Here is a 25,304-nt window from a genome sequence, read left to right on the forward strand (position 1 = left end):
CACAGCAGATTGCATTCCTGCCAGTAACACGACAACCTTGTTTGTGTCCTTCTTAATCAACTAACATGCATATTTTCACTTTTGTCTGTATGTTCTTTGAAAGCCAATGGCAATGGTGCTTAGAGCAATGCAGATGTTTAAAAAAGATTTCAAAAGTTAAAATCGACAAAGGTGGGATTCGAAACCACGCGTGTACAGCAGATTAGCAGTCCATCGCCTTAACCACTCGGCCACCTCGTCTACAGGGATTATGTTAGGCATTCAAGTCTTTACAGGTAATAACACAAACATCTTCAAAATAGAACCACAATGCGTTCCTTGTTGAGGTACATCCAGCCGTTTGCAGGAAAACTGCCTCACTTGCTGTTGAGAAAAATTCATCAAAGTCCTGGGGTGTTTATAGGCATCGCCAAGATGACATTGGGAGGTGTTTCAATTGACACGTGTTGAATATGAGGAAGAGCATCATGCTGGCTCCAGTGGCACTGCCTGCAGCATGACAAAAATGTAGAAGGGACATTTGACTGCACCATTGGCTGAACATCAGTGGCAAAGTGTATATCAGGCTAAAAGGTAAGCTCCAGTGGCACAATATGGGCACTACAAGGCACCCATAATTTGGTGTCAGCTAAAAAGACAATGCCAGAGCTTGTGGGTGCTTTTGTACACTTGTGTGTGTGTTTGTGGGTGTAGTTTCATGTCGAAAACCAAAACACAGCAGCTCCAGTGGCGCAATCGGTTAGCGCGCGGTACTTATACAGCAGTACATGCAGTGAGCAATGCCGAGGTTGTGAGTTCAAGCCTCACCTGGAGCAACTTTGGAACTTTTTACTAATTCACCTCAAAACTGAATTATTGAACCAATAAATGTTCTGGACATTTTTTGGTTCACCTCAAGGTTTCCTTGATTGTCAGTTAATGTTGTATGACAGCTCCTCTGCCTTTTAGACATGGAATACTCATTGCAAGTTATTTATGGGGTGTTTGCGCTTTAAATACAGCTACGGAGGGTTTTTGAAAATAGAACAGAAAATAAAAAATGTCAACTGTTATTATACTCCATTTTCTGCTGAGCACCACTTACGGAAGACATTTGTAAAGGTAGAAAAAGGGTTACTGGAGTAGGATCCAGGAGACAATATCAACTTACAAAGAATAATGTTGTCTATTTACTGCATTATCGCCTTTGAAGCAAACCTCTGAGAATAAATACCCTTTCACTAATCAGGCAGTCACTTTGATAAAATCAAGCAGAACAAGGATGCTGATAGGAACTCGCCTCATTTGCATATGGGCTAGGGCTTCTGGGAGCCATGAGAATTAGGAGTTGAAGGTTTTGCAGATCGAGATTGCTAAAGGGCTGGGCATTTGCACAGACCTCTCCATGCCTGATTGGTGCCGAAGGTTAGTTGCAAGTGGTCCCCTGCTCACCCTACCTTACACAGGGCCATGCCCAGTTAGGCCCCTCAGGGCTAGGCCCGGCAGGGCTAAGCCCGGCGTTTGTCAGGCGAAATGCCTGGACCCCTGCTCATCATACCTCAGAATCTGGTCTAGCTATTGCAGACATGGGGAATGGTGCTTATATCCCATTGACAGCGCCCACAAGCTGCATACTAATAGCCAATGATGTGTGAATGCGGTCAGGGTAGCAGACATATAGAACAATTGGGTGGGTTCGCTTCCGAACTGGATGCACAGGAGCAGGAGAGAATGGCTGTTGGCGATGTATGCAACTTGCTCTGCGTGAACACATCTACCGACCCCTTCCCCTACACACACGGGCACATACACACACACACACACACATAGCCATTGGAGCTATGCAGAGCTAATCAGAAAGATTGGTAATCATTAGAACATGAAAGATATGTGTTCATTTTTTATTAAACTTGTGGACTCCCGCAGAAACGGAGGGACTCACATCTCTAATTGAGGCTTGCTTACCTCTATACAAATGTGTTTGCTGGCTGTCTTTCTTCAACTGGTATGTGCGGTTGTGTCTGTCTTTGTCTTTCAACACGCCTGGCACGTTTACATTATCAAAGAGATGATTGTATGGAGATGGGGAACACCCCTCCGTTGCATTGTGAACTTGAACAGTCTTTTCACCAAAGCAGCTACATGCGACATTGCAAGGTTTTTGTCAGTCTTTGCCTGAAAACATTAGGCCTTCCTCTCGAACTCTATTTCACTCCTTCTGTGGAAGACTTCAATTATGAGGATGCATCCCGTCATAAAAGGTTCTCTGTAGATGGTGCAACTCTGGCTTCTCTTCCCCGTGCTTTTTGAAAATAATCCGCCCGAGGCCCTGATGAGGTTTGAACTCATGACCACTGGTTTACGAGACCAGTGCTCTGCCACTGAGCTACAAGGCCACCTGCTGCTTGCTCACAGCCAACAACAGAAAGTGCAAAGAAACCATGGGTTTTACCTAGGTAGATCTCCAGGTATATGAATTTCTGGTTGTGTAAAAATGGCGGTATATCTCTGCATGTGTTCAGTACGTCATCATACATCTGATTTGCGAAAGCGTGTGTGCTTATGTTGGTGATACATTGTCGGTATGCGTTTGAGTATGTACTTTTACGGGTATGTATGTATTGAGTAGGATGCTGAACAGGTTCATGAGTTTAGATAGCAGGTCAGAATGATGGCAAAAGGAACATGTAAAAGGCAGACAACTAAAAGAAAAAAGAATTTGGGATGTAAGCTTGGGAGTTTACTAACTGCGCTGATTTTGGCTCCTATAATAGTAAAGAATGGAAACCTACGAGGAAAGTCTTTGACTAATTTCATTCTCCGCCTGCACCAATGAACTTATTTTTACATCTCTATTTCCATATCTGTACTCATTCCTGTCTTTCACAGGGAGGTTGAAAGACTTTGGTCTATGTTTAAATGCAGACTATAAAGAAAAAATATGACGAAGGCGGGATTCGAACCCACGCGTGCAGAGCACAATGGATTAGCAGTCCATCGCCTTAACCAGTCGGCCACCTCGTCTGTTTGGGAACGGTGCTCGAATCCCATGCTAAAAGAAGAGATAAAACAATGGTGGTGCAAAGTCAGTGAAAAATAGATCATGTTTGTCATAATAGAAACAAGATCGTTGACTCGTTCTTCCTTACCCGGCCATCGATAGATAAACACATCAAGTTGAAGTTCAGAAAAATATAACAAGAGCTCCTGGAGGGTTCACAACACTAATCCAGAGGAAGGTGCTTGAGCTTCCGTATGGCACACCATTAGTAGTAAAACCAGCATAACGCAAGCTCCAGTTTCCCAGTGTTTGGCATCATTCAACGTTTCCAGCCAAGATCAAAGTTCAGATGCTGCTGCTTCCTGTGATGTCATTGAATTTAAATAGTGAGTGATGGCAATAACCCTTTTCCAATTAAATTTTGCCACATCAACGTCCCTGAAAATAGAGAAAGGCGTGCAACCCAGAACCGCTGTACTGTTCAATAGAGTAAGGGCTTCACCGTGATCATCTGCATCTGTCATCACAAGATTATCAAGGTCTTTTTCTTGAAGAAATTAGGTCCAGAAAGCCGACCTTCCCCACAGACTATTCAGACACCTTGCGCTTGTGGCTTTGTTATAGGCCCGAATCCATTGGTAAAAGGTTGCACAGGTACAATGTGCAATATCAGTTCCTATTCAACAATGTTCAAGAAAATTACCATTTGGAGGCCCTGATGAGGATCGAACTCACGACACCTGGTTTACAAGACCAGTGCTCTGCCACTGAGCTACAGAGCCCCTCAGGTTACGACGCATAACAGCAACACAACGAGCACACAACATGATGTTTACTGGGTAGACATATTTGAAGGGTGTGTGAGAATGTATGTATATGATTGTGATTTGACCTGTTTTTTTCTGGCCGATTTTTTGAGGAGCAGCTAATTTGTGCGTATTCCGTGCAATTTTAGGGTGACTAATGAGGAGATGTGATGCGTGAAAGTTGCAAAAAACATGTACATGGCAGCAGAGAGACAATATGGATATTACCTTTGCTTTTTTAAATTTCTATCCGGATTCTGGCTCAAAGGGTAGTCAAGCACAGCAGATTGCATTCCTGCCAGTAACACGACAACCTTGTTTGTGTCCTTCTTAATCAACTAACATGCATATTTTCACTTTTGTCTGTATGTTCTTTGAAAGCCAATGGCAATGGTGCTTAGAGCAATGCAGATGTTTAAAAAAGATTTCAAAAGTTAAAATCGACAAAGGTGGGATTCGAAACCACGCGTGTACAGTAGATTAGCAGTCCATCGCCTTAACCACTCGGCCACCTCGTCTACAGGGATTATGTTAGGCATTCAAGTCTTTACAGGTAATAACACAAACATCTTCAAAATAGAACCACAATGCGTTCCTTGTTGAGGTACATCCAGCCGTTTGCAGGAAAACTGCCTCACTTGCTGTTGAGAAAAATTCATCAAAGTCCTGGGGTGTTTATAGGCATCGCCAAGATGACATTGGGAGGTGTTTCAATTGACACGTGTTGAATATGAGGAAGAGCATCATGCTGGCTCCAGTGGCACTGCCTGCAGCATGACAAAAATGTAGAAGGGACATTTGACTGCACCATTGGCTGAACATCAGTGGCAAAGTGTATATCAGGCTAAAAGGTAAGCTCCAGTGGCACAATATGGGCACTACAAGGCACCCATAATTTGGTGTCAGCTAAAAAGACAATGCCAGAGCTTGTGGGTGCTTTTGTACACTTGTGTGTGTGTTTGTGGGTGTAGTTTCATGTCGAAAACCAAAACACAGCAGCTCCAGTGGCGCAATCGGTTAGCGCGCGGTACTTATACAGCAGTACATGCAGTGAGCAATGCCGAGGTTGTGAGTTCAAGCCTCACCTGGAGCAACTTTGGAACTTTTTACTAATTCACCTCAAAACTGAATTATTGAACCAATAAATGTTCTGGACATTTTTTGGTTCACCTCAAGGTTTCCTTGATTGTCAGTTAATGTTGTATGACAGCTCCTCTGCCTTTTAGACATGGAATACTCATTGCAAGTTATTTATGGGGTGTTTGCGCTTTAAATACAGCTACGGAGGGTTTTTGAAAATAGAACAGAAAATAAAAAATGTCAACTGTTATTATACTCCATTTTCTGCTGAGCACCACTTACGGAAGACATTTGTAAAGGTAGAAAAAGGGTTACTGGAGTAGGATCCAGGAGACAATATCAACTTACAAAGAATAATGTTGTCTATTTACTGCATTATCGCCTTTGAAGCAAACCTCTGAGAATAAATACCCTTTCACTAATCAGGCAGTCACTTTGATAAAATCAAGCAGAACAAGGATGCTGATAGGAACTCGCCTCATTTGCATATGGGCTAGGGCTTCTGGGAGCCATGAGAATTAGGAGTTGAAGGTTTTGCAGATCGAGATTGCTAAAGGGCTGGGCATTTGCACAGACCTCTCCATGCCTGATTGGTGCCGAAGGTTAGTTGCAAGTGGTCCCCTGCTCACCCTACCTTACACAGGGCCATGCCCAGTTAGGCCCCTCAGGGCTAGGCCCGGCAGGGCTAAGCCCGGCGTTTGTCAGGCGAAATGCCTGGACCCCTGCTCATCATACCTCAGAATCTGGTCTAGCTATTGCAGACATGGGGAATGGTGCTTATATCCCATTGACAGCGCCCACAAGCTGCATACTAATAGCCAATGATGTGTGAATGCGGTCAGGGTAGCAGACATATAGAACAATTGGGTGGGTTCGCTTCCGAACTGGATGCACAGGAGCAGGAGAGAATGGCTGTTGGCGATGTATGCAACTTGCTCTGCGTGAACACATCTACCGACCCCTTCCCCTACACACACGGGCACATACACACACACACACACACATAGCCATTGGAGCTATGCAGAGCTAATCAGAAAGATTGGTAATCATTAGAACATGAAAGATATGTGTTCATTTTTTATTAAACTTGTGGACTCCCGCAGAAACGGAGGGACTCACATCTCTAATTGAGGCTTGCTTACCTCTATACAAATGTGTTTGCTGGCTGTCTTTCTTCAACTGGTATGTGCGGTTGTGTCTGTCTTTGTCTTTCAACACGCCTGGCACGTTTACATTATCAAAGAGATGATTGTATGGAGATGGGGAACACCCCTCCGTTGCATTGTGAACTTGAACAGTCTTTTCACCAAAGCAGCTACATGCGACATTGCAAGGTTTTTGTCAGTCTTTGCCTGAAAACATTAGGCCTTCCTCTCGAACTCTATTTCACTCCTTCTGTGGAAGACTTCAATTATGAGGATGCATCCCGTCATAAAAGGTTCTCTGTAGATGGTGCAACTCTGGCTTCTCTTCCCCGTGCTTTTTGAAAATAATCCGCCCGAGGCCCTGATGAGGTTTGAACTCATGACCCCTGGTTTACGAGACCAGTGCTCTGCCACTGAGCTACAAGGCCACCTGCTGCTTGCTCACAGCCAACAACAGAAAGTGCAAAGAAACCATGGGTTTTACCTAGGTAGATCTCCAGGTATATGAATTTCTGGTTGTGTAAAAATGGCTGTATATCTCTGCATGTGTTCAGTACGTCATCATACATCTGATTTGCGAAAGCGTGTGTGCTTATGTTGGTGATACATTGTCGGTATGCGTTTGAGTATGTACTTTTACGGGTATGTATGTATTGAGTAGGATGCTGAACAGGTTCATGAGTTTAGATAGCAGGTCAGAATGATGGCAAAAGGAACATGTAAAAGGCAGACAACTAAAAGAAAAAAGAATTTGGGATGTAAGCTTGGGAGTTTACTAACTGCGCTGATTTTGGCTCCTATAATAGTAAAGAATGGAAACCTACGAGGAAAGTCTTTGACTAATTTCATTCTCCGCCTGCACCAATGAACTTATTTTTACATCTCTATTTCCATATCTGTACTCATTCCTGTCTTTCACAGGGAGGTTGAAAGACTTTGGTCTATGTTTAAATGCAGACTATAAAGAAAAAATACGACGAAGGTGGGATTCGAACCCACGCGTGCAGAGCACAATGGATTAGCAGTCCATCGCCTTAACCACTCGGCCACCTCGTCTGTTTGGGAACGGTGCTCGAATCCCATGCTTAAAGAAGAGATAAAACAATGGTGGTGCAAAGTCAGTGAAAAATAGATCATGTTTGTCATAATAGAAACAAGATCGTTGACTCGATCTTCCTTACCCGGCCATCGATAGATAAACACATCAAATTGAAGTTCAGAAAAATATAACAAGAGCTCCTGGAGGGTTCACAACACTAATCCAGAGGAAGGTGCTTGAGCTTCCGTATGGCACACCATTAGTAGTAAAACCAGCATAACGCAAGCTCCCGTTTCCCAGTGTTTGGCATCATTCAACGTTTCCAGCCAAGATCAAAGTTCAGATGCTGCTGCTTCCTGTGATGTCATTGAATTTAAATAGTGAGTGATGGCAATAACCCTTTTCCAATTAAATTTTGCCACATCAACGTCCCTGAAAATAGAGAAAGGCGTGCAACCCAGAACCGCTGTACTGTTCAATAGAGTAAGGGCTTCACCGTGATCATCTGCATCTGTCATCACAAGATTATCAAGGTCTTTTTCTTGAAGAAATTAGGTCCAGAAAGCCGACCTTCCCCACAGACTATTCAGACACCTTGCGCTTGTGGCTTTGTTATAGGCCCGAATCCATTGGTAAAAGGTTGCACAGGTACAATGTGCAATATCAGTTCCTATTCAACAATGTTCAAGAAAATTACCATTTGGAGGCCCTGATGAGGATCGAACTCACGACCCCTGGTTTACAAGACCAGTGCTCTGCCACTGAGCTACAGAGCCCCTCAGGTTACGTCGCATAACAGCAACACAACGAGCACACAACATGATGTTTACTGGGTAGACATATTTGAAGGGTGTGTGAGAATGTATGTATATGATTGTGATTTGACCTGTTTTTTTCTGGCCGATTTTTTGAGGAGCAGCTAATTTGTGCGTATTCCGTGCAATTTTAGGGTGACTAATGAGGAGATGTGATGCGTGAAAGTTGAAAAAAACATGTACATGGCAGCAGAGAGACAATATGGATATTACCTTTGCTTTTTTAAATTTCTATCCGGATTCTGGCTCAAAGGGTAGTCAAGCACAGCAGATTGCATTCCTGCCAGTAACACGACAACCTTGTTTGTGTCCTTCTTAATCAACTAACATGCATATTTTCACTTTTGTCTGTATGTTCTTTGAAAGCCAATGGCAATGGTGCTTAGAGCAATGCAGATGTTTAAAAAAGATTTCAAAAGTTAAAATCGACAAAGGTGGGATTCGAAACCACGCGTGTACAGCAGATTAGCAGTCCATCGCCTTAACCACTCGGCCACCTCGTCTACAGGGATTATGTTAGGCATTCAAGTCTTTACAGGTAATAACACAAACATCTTCAAAATAGAACCACAATGCGTTCCTTGTTGAGGTACATCCAGCCGTTTGCAGGAAAACTGCCTCACTTGCTGTTGAGAAAAATTCATCAAAGTCCTGGGGTGTTTATAGGCATCGCCAAGATGACATTGGGAGGTGTTTCAATTGACACGTGTTGAATATGAGGAAGAGCATCATGCTGGCTCCAGTGGCACTGCCTGCAGCATGACAAAAATGTAGAAGGGACATTTGACTGCACCATTGGCTGAACATCAGTGGCAAAGTGTATATCAGGCTAAAAGGTAAGCTCCAGTGGCACAATATGGGCACTACAAGGCACCCATAATTTGGTGTCAGCTAAAAAGACAATGCCAGAGCTTGTGGGTGCTTTTGTACACTTGTGTGTGTGTTTGTGGGTGTAGTTTCATGTCGAAAACCAAAACACAGCAGCTCCAGTGGCGCAATCGGTTAGCGTGCGGTACTTATACAGCAGTACATGCAGTGAGCAATGCCGAGGTTGTGAGTTCAAGCCTCACCTGGAGCAACTTTGGAACTTTTTACTAATTCACCTCAAAACTGAATTATTGAACCAATAAATGTTCTGGACATTTTTTGGTTCACCTCAAGGTTTCCTTGATTGTCAGTTAATGTTGTATGACAGCTCCTCTGCCTTTTAGACATGGAATACTCATTGCAAGTTATTTATGGGGTGTTTGCGCTTTAAATACAGCTACGGAGGGTTTTTGAAAATAGAACAGAAAATAAAAAATGTCAACTGTTATTATACTCCATTTTCTGCTGAGCACCACTTACGGAAGACATTTGTAAAGGTAGAAAAAGGGTTACTGGAGTAGGATCCAGGAGACAATATCAACTTACAAAGAATAATGTTGTCTATTTACTGCATTATCGCCTTTGAAGCAAACCTCTGAGAATAAATACCCTTTCACTAATCAGGCAGTCACTTTGATAAAATCAAGCAGAACAAGGATGCTGATAGGAACTCGCCTCATTTGCATATGGGCTAGGGCTTCTGGGAGCCATGAGAATTAGGAGTTGAAGGTTTTGCAGATCGAGATTGCTAAAGGGCTGGGCATTTGCACAGACCTCTCCATGCCTGATTGGTGCCGAAGGTTAGTTGCAAGTGGTCCCCTGCTCACCCTACCTTACACAGGGCCATGCCCAGTTAGGCCCCTCAGGGCTAGGCCCGGCAGGGCTAAGCCCGGCGTTTGTCAGGCGAAATGCCTGGACCCCTGCTCATCATACCTCAGAATCTGGTCTAGCTATTGCAGACATGGGGAATGGTGCTTATATCCCATTGACAGCGCCCACAAGCTGCATACTAATAGCCAATGATGTGTGAATGCGGTCAGGGTAGCAGACATATAGAACAATTGGGTGGGTTCGCTTCCGAACTGGATGCACAGGAGCAGGAGAGAATGGCTGTTGGCGATGTATGCAACTTGCTCTGCGTGAACACATCTACCGACCCCTTCCCCTACACACACGGGCACATACACACACACACACACACATAGCCATTGGAGCTATGCAGAGCTAATCAGAAAGATTGGTAATCATTAGAACATGAAAGATATGTGTTCATTTTTTATTAAACTTGTGGACTCCCGCAGAAACGGAGGGACTCACATCTCTAATTGAGGCTTGCTTACCTCTATACAAATGTGTTTGCTGGCTGTCTTTCTTCAACTGGTATGTGCGGTTGTGTCTGTCTTTGTCTTTCAACACGCCTGGCACGTTTACATTATCAAAGAGATGATTGTATGGAGATGGGGAACACCCCTCCGTTGCATTGTGAACTTGAACAGTCTTTTCACCAAAGCAGCTACATGCGACATTGCAAGGTTTTTGTCAGTCTTTGCCTGAAAACATTAGGCCTTCCTCTCGAACTCTATTTCACTCCTTCTGTGGAAGACTTCAATTATGAGGATGCATCCCGTCATAAAAGGTTCTCTGTAGATGGTGCAACTCTGGCTTCTCTTCCCCGTGCTTTTTGAAAATAATCCGCCCGAGGCCCTGATGAGGTTTGAACTCATGACCACTGGTTTACGAGACCAGTGCTCTGCCACTGAGCTACAAGGCCACCTGCTGCTTGCTCACAGCCAACAACAGAAAGTGCAAAGAAACCATGGGTTTTACCTAGGTAGATCTCCAGGTATATGAATTTCTGGTTGTGTAAAAATGGCGGTATATCTCTGCATGTGTTCAGTACGTCATCATACATCTGATTTGCGAAAGCGTGTGTGCTTATGTTGGTGATACATTGTCGGTATGCGTTTGAGTATGTACTTTTACGGGTATGTATGTATTGAGTAGGATGCTGAACAGGTTCATGAGTTTAGATAGCAGGTCAGAATGATGGCAAAAGGAACATGTAAAAGGCAGACAACTAAAAGAAAAAAGAATTTGGGATGTAAGCTTGGGAGTTTACTAACTGCGCTGATTTTGGCTCCTATAATAGTAAAGAATGGAAACCTACGAGGAAAGTCTTTGACTAATTTCATTCTCCGCCTGCACCAATGAACTTATTTTTACATCTCTATTTCCATATCTGTACTCATTCCTGTCTTTCACAGGGAGGTTGAAAGACTTTGGTCTATGTTTAAATGCAGACTATAAAGAAAAAATATGACGAAGGCGGGATTCGAACCCACGCGTGCAGAGCACAATGGATTAGCAGTCCATCGCCTTAACCAGTCGGCCACCTCGTCTGTTTGGGAACGGTGCTCGAATCCCATGCTAAAAGAAGAGATAAAACAATGGTGGTGCAAAGTCAGTGAAAAATAGATCATGTTTGTCATAATAGAAACAAGATCGTTGACTCGTTCTTCCTTACCCGGCCATCGATAGATAAACACATCAAGTTGAAGTTCAGAAAAATATAACAAGAGCTCCTGGAGGGTTCACAACACTAATCCAGAGGAAGGTGCTTGAGCTTCCGTATGGCACACCATTAGTAGTAAAACCAGCATAACGCAAGCTCCAGTTTCCCAGTGTTTGGCATCATTCAACGTTTCCAGCCAAGATCAAAGTTCAGATGCTGCTGCTTCCTGTGATGTCATTGAATTTAAATAGTGAGTGATGGCAATAACCCTTTTCCAATTAAATTTTGCCACATCAACGTCCCTGAAAATAGAGAAAGGCGTGCAACCCAGAACCGCTGTACTGTTCAATAGAGTAAGGGCTTCACCGTGATCATCTGCATCTGTCATCACAAGATTATCAAGGTCTTTTTCTTGAAGAAATTAGGTCCAGAAAGCCGACCTTCCCCACAGACTATTCAGACACCTTGCGCTTGTGGCTTTGTTATAGGCCCGAATCCATTGGTAAAAGGTTGCACAGGTACAATGTGCAATATCAGTTCCTATTCAACAATGTTCAAGAAAATTACCATTTGGAGGCCCTGATGAGGATCGAACTCACGACACCTGGTTTACAAGACCAGTGCTCTGCCACTGAGCTACAGAGCCCCTCAGGTTACGACGCATAACAGCAACACAACGAGCACACAACATGATGTTTACTGGGTAGACATATTTGAAGGGTGTGTGAGAATGTATGTATATGATTGTGATTTGACCTGTTTTTTTCTGGCCGATTTTTTGAGGAGCAGCTAATTTGTGCGTATTCCGTGCAATTTTAGGGTGACTAATGAGGAGATGTGATGCGTGAAAGTTGCAAAAAACATGTACATGGCAGCAGAGAGACAATATGGATATTACCTTTGCTTTTTTAAATTTCTATCCGGATTCTGGCTCAAAGGGTAGTCAAGCACAGCAGATTGCATTCCTGCCAGTAACACGACAACCTTGTTTGTGTCCTTCTTAATCAACTAACATGCATATTTTCACTTTTGTCTGTATGTTCTTTGAAAGCCAATGGCAATGGTGCTTAGAGCAATGCAGATGTTTAAAAAAGATTTCAAAAGTTAAAATCGACAAAGGTGGGATTCGAAACCACGCGTGTACAGTAGATTAGCAGTCCATCGCCTTAACCACTCGGCCACCTCGTCTACAGGGATTATGTTAGGCATTCAAGTCTTTACAGGTAATAACACAAACATCTTCAAAATAGAACCACAATGCGTTCCTTGTTGAGGTACATCCAGCCGTTTGCAGGAAAACTGCCTCACTTGCTGTTGAGAAAAATTCATCAAAGTCCTGGGGTGTTTATAGGCATCGCCAAGATGACATTGGGAGGTGTTTCAATTGACACGTGTTGAATATGAGGAAGAGCATCATGCTGGCTCCAGTGGCACTGCCTGCAGCATGACAAAAATGTAGAAGGGACATTTGACTGCACCATTGGCTGAACATCAGTGGCAAAGTGTATATCAGGCTAAAAGGTAAGCTCCAGTGGCACAATATGGGCACTACAAGGCACCCATAATTTGGTGTCAGCTAAAAAGACAATGCCAGAGCTTGTGGGTGCTTTTGTACACTTGTGTGTGTGTTTGTGGGTGTAGTTTCATGTCGAAAACCAAAACACAGCAGCTCCAGTGGCGCAATCGGTTAGCGCGCGGTACTTATACAGCAGTACATGCAGTGAGCAATGCCGAGGTTGTGAGTTCAAGCCTCACCTGGAGCAACTTTGGAACTTTTTACTAATTCACCTCAAAACTGAATTATTGAACCAATAAATGTTCTGGACATTTTTTGGTTCACCTCAAGGTTTCCTTGATTGTCAGTTAATGTTGTATGACAGCTCCTCTGCCTTTTAGACGTGGAATACTCATTGCAAGTTATTTATGGGGTGTTTGCGCTTTAAATACAGCTACGGAGGGTTTTTGAAAATAGAACAGAAAATAAAAAATGTCAACTGTTATTATACTCCATTTTCTGCTGAGCACCACTTACGGAAGACATTTGTAAAGGTAGAAAAAGGGTTACTGGAGTAGGATCCAGGAGACAATATCAACTTACAAAGAATAATGTTGTCTATTTACTGCATTATCGCCTTTGAAGCAAACCTCTGAGAATAAATACCCTTTCACTAATCAGGCAGTCACTTTGATAAAATCAAGCAGAACAAGGATGCTGATAGGAACTCGCCTCATTTGCATATGGGCTAGGGCTTCTGGGAGCCATGAGAATTAGGAGTTGAAGGTTTTGCAGATCGAGATTGCTAAAGGGCTGGGCATTTGCACAGACCTCTCCATGCCTGATTGGTGCCGAAGGTTAGTTGCAAGTGGTCCCCTGCTCACCCTACCTTACACAGGGCCATGCCCAGTTAGGCCCCTCAGGGCTAGGCCCGGCAGGGCTAAGCCCGGCGTTTGTCAGGCGAAGTGCCTGGACCCCTGCTCATCATACCTCAGAATCTGGTCTAGCTATTGCAGACATGGGGAATGGTGCTTATATCCCATTGACAGCGCCCACAAGCTGCATACTAATAGCCAATGATGTGTGAATGCGGTCAGGGTAGCAGACATATAGAACAATTGGGTGGGTTCGCTTCCGAACTGGATGCACAGGAGCAGGAGAGAATGGCTGTTGGCGATGTATGCAACTTGCTCTGCGTGAACACATCTACCGACCCCTTCCCCTACACACACGGGCACATACACACACACACACACACATAGCCATTGGAGCTATGCAGAGCTAATCAGAAAGATTGGTAATCATTAGAACATGAAAGATATGTGTTCATTTTTTATTAAACTTGTGGACTCCCGCAGAAACGGAGGGACTCACATCTCTAATTGAGGCTTGCTTACCTCTATACAAATGTGTTTGCTGGCTGTCTTTCTTCAACTGGTATGTGCGGTTGTGTCTGTCTTTGTCTTTCAACACGCCTGGCACGTTTACATTATCAAAGAGATGATTGTATGGAGATGGGGAACACCCCTCCGTTGCATTGTGAACTTGAACAGTCTTTTCACCAAAGCAGCTACATGCGACATTGCAAGGTTTTTGTCAGTCTTTGCCTGAAAACATTAGGCCTTCCTCTCGAACTCTATTTCACTCCTTCTGTGGAAGACTTCAATTATGAGGATGCATCCCGTCATAAAAGGTTCTCTGTAGATGGTGCAACTCTGGCTTCTCTTCCCCGTGCTTTTTGAAAATAATCCGCCCGAGGCCCTGATGAGGTTTGAACTCATGACCCCTGGTTTACGAGACCAGTGCTCTGCCACTGAGCTACAAAGCCACCTGCTGCTTGCTCACAGCCAACAACGGAAAGTGCAAAGAAACCATGGGTTTTACCTAGGTAGATCTCCAGGTATATGAATTTCTGGTTGTGTAAAAATGGCTGTATATCTCTGCATGTGTTCAGTACGTCATCATACATCTGATTTGCGAAAGCGTGTGTGCTTATGTTGGTGATACATTGTCGGTATGCGTTTGAGTATGTACTTTTACGGGTATGTATGTATTGAGTAGGATGCTGAACAGGTTCATGAGTTTAGATAGCAGGTCAGAATGATGGCAAAAGGAACATGTAAAAGGCAGACAACTAAAAGAAAAAAGAATTTGGGATGTAAGCTTGGGAGTTTACTAACTGCGCTGATTTTGGCTCCTATAATAGTAAAGAATGGAAACCTACGAGGAAAGTCTTTGACTAATTTCATTCTCCGCCTGCACCAATGAACTTATTTTTACATCTCTATTTCCATATCTGTACTCATTCCTGTCTTTCACAGGGAGGTTGAAAGACTTTGGTCTATGTTTAAATGCAGACTATAAAGAAAAAATACGACGAAGGTGGGATTCGAACCCACGCGTGCAGAGCACAATGGATTAGCAGTCCCACTCGGCCACCTCGTCTGTTTGGGAACGGTGCTCGAATCCCATGCTTAAAGAAGAGATAAAACAATGGTGGTGCAAAGTCAGTGAAAAATAGATCATGTTTGTCATAATAGAAACAAGATCGTTGACTCGTTCTTCCTTACCCGGCCATTGATAGATAAACACATCAAGTTGAAGTTCAGAAAAATATAACAAGAGCTCCTGGAGGGTTCACAACACTAATCCAGAGGAAGGTGCTTGAGCTTCCGTATGGCACACCATTAGTAGTAAAACCAGCATAACGCAAGCTCCAGTTTCCCAGTGTTTGGCATCATTCAACGTTTCCAGCCAAGATCAAAGTTCAGATGCTGCTGCTTCCTGTGATGTCATTGAATTTAAATAGTGAGTGATGGCAATAACCCTTTTCCAATTAAATTTTGCCACATCAACGTCCCTGAAAATAGAGAAAGGTGTGCAACCCAGAACCGCTGTACTGTTCAATAGAGTAAGGGCTTCACCGTGATCATCTGCATCTGTCATCACAAGATTATCAAGGTCTTTTTCTTGAAGAAATTAGGTCCAGAAAGCCGACCTTCCCCACAGACTATTCAGACACCTTGCGCTTGTGGCTTTGTTATAGGCCCGAATCCATTGGTAAAAGGTTGCACAGGTACAATGTGCAATATCAGTTCCTATTCAACAATGTTCAAGAAAATTACCATTTGGAGGCCCTGATGAGGATCGAACTCACGGTTTACAAGACCAGTGCTCTGCCACTGAGCTACAGAGCCCCTCAGGTTACGACGCATAACAGCAACACAACGAGCACACAACATGATGTTTACTGGGTAGACATATTTGAAGGGTGTGTGAGAATGTATGTATATGATTGTGATTTGACCTGTTTTTTTCTGGCCGATTTTTTGAGGAGCAGCTAATTTGTGCGTATTCCGTGCAATTTTAGGGTGACTAATGAGGAGATGTGATGCGTGAAAGTTGAAAAAAACATGTACATGGCAGCAGAGAGACAATATGGATATTACCTTTGCTTTTTTAAATTTCTATCCGGATTCTGGCTCAAAGGGTAGTCAAGCACAGCAGATTGCATTCCTGCCAGTAACACGACAACCTTGTTTGTGTCCTTCTTAATCAACTAACATGCATATTTTCACTTTTGTCTGTATGTTCTTTGAAAGCCAATGGCAATGGTGCTTAGAGCAATGCAGATGTTTAAAAAAGATTTCAAAAGTTAAAATCGACAAAGGTGGGATTCGAAACCACGCGTGTACAGTAGATTAGCAGTCCATCGCCTTAACCACTCGGCCACCTCGTCTACAGGGATTATGTTAGGCATTCAAGTCTTTACAGGTAATAACACAAACATCTTCAAAATAGAACCACAATGCGTTCCTTGTTGAGGTACATCCAGCCGTTTGCAGGAAAACTGCCTCACTTGCTGTTGAGAAAAATTCATCAAAGTCCTGGGGTGTTTATAGGCATCGCCAAGATGACATTGGGAGGTGTTTCAATTGACACGTGTTGAATATGAGGAAGAGCATCATGCTGGCTCCAGTGGCACTGCCTGCAGCATGACAAAAATGTAGAAGGGACATTTGACTGCACCATTGGCTGAACATCAGTGGCAAAGTGTATATCAGGCTAAAAGGTAAGCTCCAGTGGCACAATATGGGCACTACAAGGCACCCATAATTTGGTGTCAGCTAAAAAGACAATGCCAGAGCTTGTGGGTGCTTTTGTACACTTGTGTGTGTGTTTGTGGGTGTAGTTTCATGTCGAAAACCAAAACACAGCAGCTCCAGTGGCGCAATCGGTTAGCGCGCGGTACTTATACAGCAGTACATGCAGTGAGCAATGCCGAGGTTGTGAGTTCAAGCCTCACCTGGAGCAACTTTGGAACTTTTTACTAATTCACCTCAAAACTGAATTATTGAACCAATAAATGTTCTGGACATTTTTTGGTTCACCTCAAGGTTTCCTTGATTGTCAGTTAATGTTGTATGACAGCTCCTCTGCCTTTTAGACATGGAATACTCATTGCAAGTTATTTATGGGGTGTTTGCGCTTTAAATACAGCTACGGAGGGTTTTTGAAAATAGAACAGAAAATAAAAAATGTCAACTGTTATTATACTCCATTTTCTGCTGAGCACCACTTACGGAAGACATTTGTAAAGGTAGAAAAAGGGTTACTGGAGTAGGATCCAGGAGACAATATCAACTTACAAAGAATAATGTTGTCTATTTACTGCATTATCGCCTTTGAAGCAAACCTCTGAGAATAAATACCCTTTCACTAATCAGGCAGTCACTTTGATAAAATCAAGCAGAACAAGGATGCTGATAGGAACTCGCCTCATTTGCATATGGGCTAGGGCTTCTGGGAGCCATGAGAATTAGGAGTTGAAGGTTTTGCAGATCGAGATTGCTAAAGGGCTGGGCATTTGCACAGACCTCTCCATGCCTGATTGGTGCCGAAGGTTAGTTGCAAGTGGTCCCCTGCTCACCCTACCTTACACAGGGCCATGCCCAGTTAGGCCCCTCAGGGCTAGGCCCGGCAGGGCTAAGCCCGGCGTTCGTCAGGCGAAGTGCCTGGACCCCTGCTCATCATACCTCAGAATCTGGTCTAGCTATTGCAGACATGGGGAATGGTGCTTATATCCCATTGACAGCGCCCACAAGCTGCATACTAATAGCCAATGATGTGTGAATGCGGTCAGGGTAGCAGACATATAGAACAATTGGGTGGGTTCGCTTCCGAACTGGATGCACAGGAGCAGGAGAGAATGGCTGTTGGCGATGTATGCAACTTGCTCTGCGTGAACACATCTACCGACCCCTTCCCCTACACACACGGGCACATACACACACACACACACACATAGCTATTGGAGCTATGCAGAGCTAATCAGAAAGATTGGTAATCATTAGAACATGAAAGATATGTGTTCATTTTTTATTAAACTTGTGGACTCCCGCAGAAACGGAGGGACTCACATCTCTAATTGAGGCTTGCTTACCTCTATACAAATGTGTTTGCTGGCTGTCTTTCTTCAACTGGTATGTGCGGTTGTGTCTGTCTTTGTCTTTCAACACGCCTGGCACGTTTACATTATCAAAGAGATGATTGTATGGAGATGGGGAACACCCCTCCGTTGCATTGTGAACTTGAACAGTCTTTTCACCAAAGCAGCTACATGCGACATTGCAAGGTTTTTGTCAGTCTTTGCCTGAAAACATTAGGCCTTCCTCTCGAACTCTATTTCACTCCTTCTGTGGAAGACTTCAATTATGAGGATGCATCCCGTCATAAAAGGTTCTCTGTAGATGGTGCAACTCTGGCTTCTCTTCCCCGTGCTTTTTGAAAATAATCCGCCCGAGGCCCTGATGAGGTTTGAACTCATGACCCCTGGTTTACGAGACCAGTGCTCTGCCACTGAGCTACAAGGCCACTTGCTGCTTGCTCACAGCCAACAACAGAAAGTGCAAAGAAACCATGGGTTTTACCTAGGTAGATCTCCAGGTATATGAATTTCTGGTTGTGTAAAAATGGCTGTATATCTCTGCATGTGTTCAGTACGTCATCATACATCTGATTTGCGAAAGCGTGTGTGCTTATGTTGGTGATACATTGTCGGTATGCGTTTGAGTATGTACTTTTACGGGTATGTATGTATTGAGTAGGATGCTGAACAGGTTCATGAGTTTAGATAGCAGGTCAGAATGATGGCAAAAGGAACATGTAAAAGGCAGACAACTAAAAGAAAAAAGAATTTGGGATGTAAGCTTGGGAGTTTACTAACTGCGCTGATTTTGGCTCCTATAATAGTAAAGAATGGAAACCTACGAGGAAAGTCTTTGACTAATTTCATTCTCCGCCTGCACCAATGAACTTATTTTTACATCTCTATTTCCATATCTGTACTCATTCCTGTCTTTCACAGGGAGGTTGAAAGACTTTGGTCTATGTTTAAATGCAGACTATAAAGAAAAAATACGACGAAGGTGGGATTCGAACCCACGCGTGCAGAGCACAATGGATTAGCAGACCATCGCCTTAACCACTCGGCCACCTCGTCTGTTTGGGAAGGGTGCTCGAGTCCCATGCTTAAAGAAGAGATAAAACAATGGTGGTGCAAAGTCAGTGAAAAATAGATCATGTTTGTCATAGTAGAAACAAGATCGTTGACTCGTTCTTCCTTACCCGGCCATTGATAGATAAACACATCAAGTTGAAGTTCAGAAAAATATAACAAGAGCTCCTGGAGGGTTCACAACACTAATCCAGAGGAAGGTGCTTGAGCTTCCGTATGGCACACCATTAGTAGTAAAACCAGCATAACGCAAGCTCCAGTTTCCCAGTGTTTGGCATCATTCAACGTTTCCAGCCAAGATCAAAGTTCAGATGCTGCTGCTTCCTGTGATGTCATTGAATTTAAATAGTGAGTGATGGCAATAACCCTTTTCCAATTAAATTTTGCCACATCAACGTCCCTGAAAATAGAGAAAGGCGTGCAACCCAGAACCGCTGTACTGTTCAATAGAGTAAGGGCTTCACCGTGATCATCTGCATCTGTCATCACAAGATTATCAAGGTCTTTTTCTTGAAGAAATTAGGTCCAGAAAGCCGACCTTCCCCACAGACTATTCAGACACCTTGCGCTTGTGGCTTTGTTATAGGCCCGAATCCATTGGTAAAAGGTTGCACAGGTACAATGTGCAATATCAGTTCCTATTCAACAATGTTCAAGAAAATTACCATTTGGAGGCCCTGATGAGGATCGAACTCACGACCCCTGGTTTACAAGACCAGTGCTCTGCCACTGAGCTACAGAGCCCCTCAGGTTATGACGCATAACAGCAACACAACGAGCACACAACATGATGTTTACTGGGTAGACATATTTGAAGGGTGTGTGAGAATGTATGTATATGATTGTGATTTGACCTGTTTTTTTCTGGCCGATTTTTTGAGGAGCAGCTAATTTGTGCGTATTCCGTGCAATTTTAGGGTGACTAATGAGGAGATGTGATGCGTGAAAGTTGAAAAAAACATGTACATGGCAGCAGAGAGACAATATGGATATTACCTTTGCTTTTTTAAATTTCTATCCGGATTCTGGCTCAAAGGGTAGTCAAGCACAGCAGATTGCATTCCTGCCAGTAACACGACAACCTTGTTTGTGTCCTTCTTAATCAACTAACATGCATATTTTCACTTTTGTCTGTATGTTCTTTGAAAGCCAATGGCAATGGTGCTTAGAGCAATGCAGATGTTTAAAAAAGATTTCAAAAGTTAAAATCGACAAAGGTGGGATTCGAAACCACGCGTGTACAGCAGATTAGCAGTCCATCGCCTTAACCACTCGGCCACCTCGTCTACAGGGATTATGTTAGGCATTCAAGTCTTTACAGGTAATAACACAAACATCTTCAAAATAGAACCACAATGCGTTCCTTGTTGAGGTACATCCAGCCGTTTGCAGGAAAACTGCCTCACTTGCTGTTGAGAAAAATTCATCAAAGTCCTGGGGTGTTTATAGGCATCGCCAAGATGACATTGGGAGGTGTTTCAATTGACACGTGTTGAATATGAGGAAGAGCATCATGCTGGCTCCAGTGGCACTGCCTGCAGCATGACAAAAATGTAGAAGGGACATTTGACTGCACCATTGGCTGAACATCAGTGGCAAAGTGTATATCAGGCTAAAAGGTAAGCTCCAGTGGCACAATATGGGCACTACAAGGCACCCATAATTTGGTGTCAGCTAAAAAGACAATGCCAGAGCTTGTGGGTGCTTTTGTACACTTGTGTGTGTGTTTGTGGGTGTAGTTTCATGTCGAAAACCAAAACACAGCAGCTCCAGTGGCGCAATCGGTTAGCGCGCGGTACTTATACAGCAGTACATGCAGTGAGCAATGCCGAGGTTGTGAGTTCAAGCCTCACCTGGAGCAACTTTGGAACTTTTTACTAATTCACCTCAAAACTGAATTATTGAACCAATAAATGTTCTGGACATTTTTTGGTTCACCTCAAGGTTTCCTTGATTGTCAGTTAATGTTGTATGACAGCTCCTCTGCCTTTTAGACGTGGAATACTCATTGCAAGTTATTTATGGGGTGTTTGCGCTTTAAATACAGCTACGGAGGGTTTTTGAAAATAGAACAGAAAATAAAAAATGTCAACTGTTATTATACTCCATTTTCTGCTGAGCACCACTTACGGAAGACATTTGTAAAGGTAGAAAAAGGGTTACTGGAGTAGGATCCAGGAGACAATATCAACTTACAAAGAATAATGTTGTCTATTTACTGCATTATCGCCTTTGAAGCAAACCTCTGAGAATAAATACCCTTTCACTAATCAGGCAGTCACTTTGATAAAATCAAGCAGAACAAGGATGCTGATAGGAACTCGCCTCATTTGCATATGGGCTAGGGCTTCTGGGAGCCATGAGAATTAGGAGTTGAAGGTTTTGCAGATCGAGATTGCTAAAGGGCTGGGCATTTGCACAGACCTCTCCATGCCTGATTGGTGCCGAAGGTTAGTTGCAAGTGGTCCCCTGCTCACCCTACCTTACACAGGGCCATGCCCAGTTAGGCCCCTCAGGGCTAGGCCCGGCAGGGCTAAGCCCGGCGTTTGTCAGGCGAAGTGCCTGGACCCCTGCTCATCATACCTCAGAATCTGGTCTAGCTATTGCAGACATGGGGAATGGTGCTTATATCCCATTGACAGCGCCCACAAGCTGCATACTAATAGCCAATGATGTGTGAATGCGGTCAGGGTAGCAGACATATAGAACAATTGGGTGGGTTCGCTTCCGAACTGGATGCACAGGAGCAGGAGAGAATGGCTGTTGGCGATGTATGCAACTTGCTCTGCGTGAACACATCTACCGACCCCTTCCCCTACACACACGGGCACATACACACACACACACACACATAGCCATTGGAGCTATGCAGAGCTAATCAGAAAGATTGGTAATCATTAGAACATGAAAGATATGTGTTCATTTTTTATTAAACTTGTGGACTCCCGCAGAAACGGAGGGACTCACATCTCTAATTGAGGCTTGCTTACCTCTATACAAATGTGTTTGCTGGCTGTCTTTCTTCAACTGGTATGTGCGGTTGTGTCTGTCTTTGTCTTTCAACACGCCTGGCACGTTTACATTATCAAAGAGATGATTGTATGGAGATGGGGAACACCCCTCCGTTGCATTGTGAACTTGAACAGTCTTTTCACCAAAGCAGCTACATGCGACATTGCAAGGTTTTTGTCAGTCTTTGCCTGAAAACATTAGGCCTTCCTCTCGAACTCTATTTCACTCCTTCTGTGGAAGACTTCAATTATGAGGATGCATCCCGTCATAAAAGGTTCTCTGTAGATGGTGCAACTCTGGCTTCTCTTCCCCGTGCTTTTTGAAAATAATCCGCCCGAGGCCCTGATGAGGTTTGAACTCATGACCCCTGGTTTACGAGACCAGTGCTCTGCCACTGAGCTACAAAGCCACCTGCTGCTTGCTCACAGCCAACAACAGAAAGTGCAAAGAAACCATGGGTTTTACCTAGGTAGATCTCCAGGTATATGAATTTCTGGTTGTGTAAAAATGGCTGTATATCTCTGCATGTGTTCAGTACGTCATCATACATCTGATTTGCGAAAGCGTGTGTGCTTATGTTGGTGATACATTGTCGGTATGCGTTTGAGTATGTACTTTTACGGGTATGTATGTATTGAGTAGGATGCTGAACAGGTTCATGAGTTTAGATAGCAGGTCAGAATGATGGCAAAAGGAACATGTAAAAGGCAGACAACTAAAAGAAAAAAGAATTTGGGATGTAAGCTTGGGAGTTTACTAACTGCGCTGATTTTGGCTCCTATAATAGTAAAGAATGGAAACCTACGAGGAAAGTCTTTGACTAATTTCATTCTCCGCCTGCACCAATGAACTTATTTTTACATCTCTATTTCCATATCTGTACTCATTCCTGTCTTTCACAGGGAGGTTGAAAGACTTTGGTCTATGTTTAAATGCAGACTATAAAGAAAAAATACGACGAAGGTGGGATTCGAACCCACGCGTGCAGAGCACAATGGATTAGCAGTCCATCGCCTTAACCACTCGGCCACCTCGTCTGTTTGGGAACGGTGCTCGAATCCCATGCTTAAAGAAGAGATAAAACAATGGTGGTGCAAAGTCAGTGAAAAATAGATCATGTTTGTCATAATAGAAACAAGATCGTTGACTCGTTCTTCCTTACCCGGCCATTGATAGATAAACACATCAAGTTGAAGTTCAGAAAAATATAACAAGAGCTCCTGGAGGGTTCACAACACTAATCCAGAGGAAGGTGCTTGAGCTTCCGTATGGCACACCATTAGTAGTAAAACCAGCATAACGCAAGCTCCAGTTTCCCAGTGTTTGGCATCATTCAACGTTTCCAGCCAAGATCAAAGTTCAGATGCTGCTGCTTCCTGTGATGTCATTGAATTTAAATAGTGAGTGATGGCAATAACCCTTTTCCAATTAAATTTTGCCACATCAACGTCCCTGAAAATAGAGAAAGGCGTGCAACCCAGAACCGCTGTACTGTTCAATAGAGTAAGGGCTTCACCGTGATCATCTGCATCTGTCATCACAAGATTATCAAGGTCTTTTTCTTGAAGAAATTAGGTCCAGAAAGCCGACCTTCCCCACAGACTATTCAGACACCTTGCGCTTGTGGCTTTGTTATAGGCCCGAATCCATTGGTAAAAGGTTGCACAGGTACAATGTGCAATATCAGTTCCTATTCAACAATGTTCAAGAAAATTACCATTTGGAGGCCCTGATGAGGATCGAACTCACGGTTTACAAGACCAGTGCTCTGCCACTGAGCTACAGAGCCCCTCAGGTTACGACGCATAACAGCAACACAACGAGCACACAACATGATGTTTACTGGGTAGACATATTTGAAGGGTGTGTGAGAATGTATGTATATGATTGTGATTTGACCTGTTTTTTTCTGGCCGATTTTTTGAGGAGCAGCTAATTTGTGCGTATTCCGTGCAATTTTAGGGTGACTAATGAGGAGATGTGATGCGTGAAAGTTGAAAAAAACATGTACATGGCAGCAGAGAGACAATATGGATATTACCTTTGCTTTTTTAAATTTCTATCCGGATTCTGGCTCAAAGGGTAGTCAAGCACAGCAGATTGCATTCCTGCCAGTAACACGACAACCTTGTTTGTGTCCTTCTTAATCAACTAACATGCATATTTTCACTTTTGTCTGTATGTTCTTTGAAAGCCAATGGCAATGGTGCTTAGAGCAATGCAGATGTTTAAAAAAGATTTCAAAAGTTAAAATCGACAAAGGTGGGATTCGAAACCACGCGTGTACAGTAGATTAGCAGTCCATCGCCTTAACCACTCGGCCACCTCGTCTACAGGGATTATGTTAGGCATTCAAGTCTTTACAGGTAATAACACAAACATCTTCAAAATAGAACCACAATGCGTTCCTTGTTGAGGTACATCCAGCCGTTTGCAGGAAAACTGCCTCACTTGCTGTTGAGAAAAATTCATCAAAGTCCTGGGGTGTTTATAGGCATCGCCAAGATGACATTGGGAGGTGTTTCAATTGACACGTGTTGAATATGAGGAAGAGCATCATGCTGGCTCCAGTGGCACTGCCTGCAGCATGACAAAAATGTAGAAGGGACATTTGACTGCACCATTGGCTGAACATCAGTGGCAAAGTGTATATCAGGCTAAAAGGTAAGCTCCAGTGGCACAATATGGGCACTACAAGGCACCCATAATTTGGTGTCAGCTAAAAAGACAATGCCAGAGCTTGTGGGTGCTTTTGTACACTTGTGTGTGTGTTTGTGGGTGTAGTTTCATGTCGAAAACCAAAACACAGCAGCTCCAGTGGCGCAATCGGTTAGCGCGCGGTACTTATACAGCAGTACATGCAGTGAGCAATGCCGAGGTTGTGAGTTCAAGCCTCACCTGGAGCAACTTTGGAACTTTTTACTAATTCACCTCAAAACTGAATTATTGAACCAATAAATGTTCTGGACATTTTTTGGTTCACCTCAAGGTTTCCTTGATTGTCAGTTAATGTTGTATGACAGCTCCTCTGCCTTT

At 43.5% G+C, this 25,304-nt stretch overlaps 26 non-coding genes across 26 annotated transcripts; 7 read left to right on the forward strand and 19 right to left on the reverse strand.

The window, feature by feature from the left end:
* The first annotated feature begins 720 nt into the window (after positions 1–720).
* On the forward strand, positions 721–815 carry TRNAI-UAU (transfer RNA isoleucine (anticodon UAU)). Its single transcript has 2 exons — positions 721–758; positions 780–815. It is a non-coding gene; the product is annotated as a tRNA-Ile (tRNA).
* Positions 816–2,303: 1,488 nt separating this feature from the next.
* TRNAT-CGU (transfer RNA threonine (anticodon CGU)) lies at positions 2,304–2,375 on the reverse strand. The gene has a single exon. It is a non-coding gene; the product is annotated as a tRNA-Thr (tRNA).
* A 546-nt stretch (positions 2,376–2,921) lies between these two features.
* On the reverse strand, positions 2,922–3,003 carry TRNAS-GCU (transfer RNA serine (anticodon GCU)). Its single transcript has one exon. It is a non-coding gene; the product is annotated as a tRNA-Ser (tRNA).
* A 687-nt stretch (positions 3,004–3,690) lies between these two features.
* Positions 3,691–3,762, reverse strand: TRNAT-UGU (transfer RNA threonine (anticodon UGU)). The gene has a single exon. It is a non-coding gene; the product is annotated as a tRNA-Thr (tRNA).
* Positions 3,763–4,227: 465 nt separating this feature from the next.
* On the reverse strand, positions 4,228–4,304 carry TRNAS-GCU (transfer RNA serine (anticodon GCU)). Its single transcript has one exon. It is a non-coding gene; the product is annotated as a tRNA-Ser (tRNA).
* A 480-nt stretch (positions 4,305–4,784) lies between these two features.
* TRNAI-UAU (transfer RNA isoleucine (anticodon UAU)) lies at positions 4,785–4,879 on the forward strand. The gene is made up of 2 exons: positions 4,785–4,822; positions 4,844–4,879. It is a non-coding gene; the product is annotated as a tRNA-Ile (tRNA).
* A 1,488-nt stretch (positions 4,880–6,367) lies between these two features.
* Positions 6,368–6,439, reverse strand: TRNAT-CGU (transfer RNA threonine (anticodon CGU)). The gene has a single exon. It is a non-coding gene; the product is annotated as a tRNA-Thr (tRNA).
* Positions 6,440–6,985: 546 nt separating this feature from the next.
* On the reverse strand, positions 6,986–7,067 carry TRNAS-GCU (transfer RNA serine (anticodon GCU)). Its single transcript has one exon. It is a non-coding gene; the product is annotated as a tRNA-Ser (tRNA).
* Positions 7,068–7,754: 687 nt separating this feature from the next.
* On the reverse strand, positions 7,755–7,826 carry TRNAT-UGU (transfer RNA threonine (anticodon UGU)). Its single transcript has one exon. It is a non-coding gene; the product is annotated as a tRNA-Thr (tRNA).
* A 1,022-nt stretch (positions 7,827–8,848) lies between these two features.
* On the forward strand, positions 8,849–8,943 carry TRNAI-UAU (transfer RNA isoleucine (anticodon UAU)). The gene is made up of 2 exons: positions 8,849–8,886; positions 8,908–8,943. It is a non-coding gene; the product is annotated as a tRNA-Ile (tRNA).
* Positions 8,944–10,431: 1,488 nt separating this feature from the next.
* Positions 10,432–10,503, reverse strand: TRNAT-CGU (transfer RNA threonine (anticodon CGU)). The gene has a single exon. It is a non-coding gene; the product is annotated as a tRNA-Thr (tRNA).
* A 546-nt stretch (positions 10,504–11,049) lies between these two features.
* Positions 11,050–11,131, reverse strand: TRNAS-GCU (transfer RNA serine (anticodon GCU)). The gene has a single exon. It is a non-coding gene; the product is annotated as a tRNA-Ser (tRNA).
* Positions 11,132–11,818: 687 nt separating this feature from the next.
* On the reverse strand, positions 11,819–11,890 carry TRNAT-UGU (transfer RNA threonine (anticodon UGU)). The gene has a single exon. It is a non-coding gene; the product is annotated as a tRNA-Thr (tRNA).
* Positions 11,891–12,355: 465 nt separating this feature from the next.
* Positions 12,356–12,432, reverse strand: TRNAS-GCU (transfer RNA serine (anticodon GCU)). The gene has a single exon. It is a non-coding gene; the product is annotated as a tRNA-Ser (tRNA).
* Positions 12,433–12,912: 480 nt separating this feature from the next.
* TRNAI-UAU (transfer RNA isoleucine (anticodon UAU)) lies at positions 12,913–13,007 on the forward strand. The gene is made up of 2 exons: positions 12,913–12,950; positions 12,972–13,007. It is a non-coding gene; the product is annotated as a tRNA-Ile (tRNA).
* A 1,488-nt stretch (positions 13,008–14,495) lies between these two features.
* TRNAT-CGU (transfer RNA threonine (anticodon CGU)) lies at positions 14,496–14,567 on the reverse strand. Its single transcript has one exon. It is a non-coding gene; the product is annotated as a tRNA-Thr (tRNA).
* Positions 14,568–16,401: 1,834 nt separating this feature from the next.
* TRNAS-GCU (transfer RNA serine (anticodon GCU)) lies at positions 16,402–16,478 on the reverse strand. The gene has a single exon. It is a non-coding gene; the product is annotated as a tRNA-Ser (tRNA).
* A 480-nt stretch (positions 16,479–16,958) lies between these two features.
* Positions 16,959–17,053, forward strand: TRNAI-UAU (transfer RNA isoleucine (anticodon UAU)). Its single transcript has 2 exons — positions 16,959–16,996; positions 17,018–17,053. It is a non-coding gene; the product is annotated as a tRNA-Ile (tRNA).
* Positions 17,054–18,541: 1,488 nt separating this feature from the next.
* On the reverse strand, positions 18,542–18,613 carry TRNAT-CGU (transfer RNA threonine (anticodon CGU)). The gene has a single exon. It is a non-coding gene; the product is annotated as a tRNA-Thr (tRNA).
* Positions 18,614–19,159: 546 nt separating this feature from the next.
* TRNAS-GCU (transfer RNA serine (anticodon GCU)) lies at positions 19,160–19,241 on the reverse strand. The gene has a single exon. It is a non-coding gene; the product is annotated as a tRNA-Ser (tRNA).
* Positions 19,242–19,928: 687 nt separating this feature from the next.
* TRNAT-UGU (transfer RNA threonine (anticodon UGU)) lies at positions 19,929–20,000 on the reverse strand. The gene has a single exon. It is a non-coding gene; the product is annotated as a tRNA-Thr (tRNA).
* A 1,022-nt stretch (positions 20,001–21,022) lies between these two features.
* TRNAI-UAU (transfer RNA isoleucine (anticodon UAU)) lies at positions 21,023–21,117 on the forward strand. Its single transcript has 2 exons — positions 21,023–21,060; positions 21,082–21,117. It is a non-coding gene; the product is annotated as a tRNA-Ile (tRNA).
* A 1,488-nt stretch (positions 21,118–22,605) lies between these two features.
* TRNAT-CGU (transfer RNA threonine (anticodon CGU)) lies at positions 22,606–22,677 on the reverse strand. The gene has a single exon. It is a non-coding gene; the product is annotated as a tRNA-Thr (tRNA).
* Positions 22,678–23,223: 546 nt separating this feature from the next.
* On the reverse strand, positions 23,224–23,305 carry TRNAS-GCU (transfer RNA serine (anticodon GCU)). Its single transcript has one exon. It is a non-coding gene; the product is annotated as a tRNA-Ser (tRNA).
* Positions 23,306–24,522: 1,217 nt separating this feature from the next.
* TRNAS-GCU (transfer RNA serine (anticodon GCU)) lies at positions 24,523–24,599 on the reverse strand. Its single transcript has one exon. It is a non-coding gene; the product is annotated as a tRNA-Ser (tRNA).
* A 480-nt stretch (positions 24,600–25,079) lies between these two features.
* On the forward strand, positions 25,080–25,174 carry TRNAI-UAU (transfer RNA isoleucine (anticodon UAU)). The gene is made up of 2 exons: positions 25,080–25,117; positions 25,139–25,174. It is a non-coding gene; the product is annotated as a tRNA-Ile (tRNA).
* The last annotated feature ends 130 nt before the right edge of the window (positions 25,175–25,304 follow it).

Source organism: Ambystoma mexicanum, chromosome 13 (genome assembly GCF_040938575.1).
Source record: "Ambystoma mexicanum isolate Mex_15411 chromosome 13, UKY_AmexF1_1, whole genome shotgun sequence".
Classification (NCBI taxonomy): Eukaryota; Metazoa; Chordata; class Amphibia; order Caudata; family Ambystomatidae; genus Ambystoma; species Ambystoma mexicanum.